General features: G+C 46.1%; 1 protein-coding gene and 1 pseudogene across 3 annotated transcripts in view; both read right to left on the bottom strand.

Moving 5' to 3' along the window:
• The window catches only part of DEPTOR (DEP domain containing MTOR interacting protein), a 151,719-nt gene that overhangs the window by 129,441 nt on the left and 20,863 nt on the right, over positions 1-1,415 (bottom strand). The window lies entirely within an intron of this gene.
• LOC109382537 (transcription factor BTF3-like) lies at positions 373-1,049 on the bottom strand (annotated as a pseudogene).

Raw genomic sequence — 1,415 nt, forward strand, 5'->3', positions numbered from 1 at the left:
TAGCTGTAGAGGGCGCAGTGTCACTGGCCCTCATGTGGGATCTGAACTGGGGCCCTGCTGCTCAGAGCTGGCATCCCAAATCAACTCTTAACCAACGTGCCACTCAGCCGGCCCAGTTTTTTGGGTTTTTTTCAGTTTTTTTTTAACCTTTGTTTCAAACTTTATTCCCAAGTTCTTTCAGCTTAACTAGCTGCCAAGAATGATTTGTGTACAAGCAAAAACTGAAAAGAGCTGAAGTGTCCAAGGGGCTTGGGCTTAAAAATATCAGAGATCAAGATTATCAGATCCATGAACACAATTTTAAAAAGCAGTCATAATATAAAAGAGCATCAAATCCCAGCTCCTAGTAACTTCTTCAGAAGTTGACTCAGTTCAGTTTGCTGCATTCTTGGAAGCCTCATCAAAATTCTCCACAAGGTCTGGAACTTCTTCATCATCATCCTTCCCGGTAGCAAGTGGTGCTTTTCAGATTGTTTGGGCAGAACCCGTCTCCTTAAACTAGTCAGCCTGTCTGCAACAAACTGGTTTAAGATGCTGGGTCGTGTTTTTGTCAGCTGCTTGGTCTCAGCATGGCCTGTGATGGTGAAAGTGTTCGCTGCCAGAGATGCCTAAAGTGGCTCAGTGCTCCTTGGTTTGTGAACATATTCACCTCTTCAAGGCCAGAGATACTGTTAACTCCTAACTTCTTTAAGGAGAACTGAAGTTTCTTATTTTTGTTTTTAAACTTTATTGGGGAACAGTGTGTTTTTTCCAGAACCCATCAGCTCCAAGTCAAGTTGTTGTCTTCAATCTAGTTGTGGCGGGCACAGCTCACTGGCCCACGTGGGAATAGAACTGGCAACCTTGGTGTTACAAGCACCACACGCCAACCAACTGAGCCAACTGGCCACCCCTGAAGTTGAAGTTTTTTTTTTGCTTGTTTGTTTGTTTTTTATCATCCGCTGTAGCTGTTCTGTGAGCCACCTTCTTTCTGCCAGCAGTTTCTTTCTCAGCAATGAGCACTTATGCCTGTAGTTTGGTTTCTCTTGGTTCATGATGGTTTCTTTCATCTTGTTGGAGAGGAAATGGGGCCATGCAGGGGACTAGGCTTGGCGCTCAAGGGGTTTTGGGGGGACCAGCTGAGAACTACCTCACGAATTACCTCACACATGGGGGGATACTCAAGGGCTGGCCAGTTTCAATCTTCCATTAAAGATGGAGACTGAGGGGCCAGCCGAGTGGCTCAGTTGATTAAGAGCTCGCTCAAGAGTGTGAGCTTTGAGCAACAGCGGTTCGAGTCCCGGCCCGAGCTGAGCTGTCACTGAGCTGCCGCCGAGCTGCCAACAGGTGGCAGGATGGCTCAGCTAAAAAACAAAAAACAAAAAAAACTATGGAGACCAAGTACTGCTAAGTCTGGGAAGAACAGGTCAGAAATG

Source organism: Hipposideros armiger, unplaced genomic scaffold, assembly GCF_001890085.2.
Source record: "Hipposideros armiger isolate ML-2016 unplaced genomic scaffold, ASM189008v1 scaffold_65, whole genome shotgun sequence".
Classification (NCBI taxonomy): Eukaryota; Metazoa; Chordata; class Mammalia; order Chiroptera; family Hipposideridae; genus Hipposideros; species Hipposideros armiger.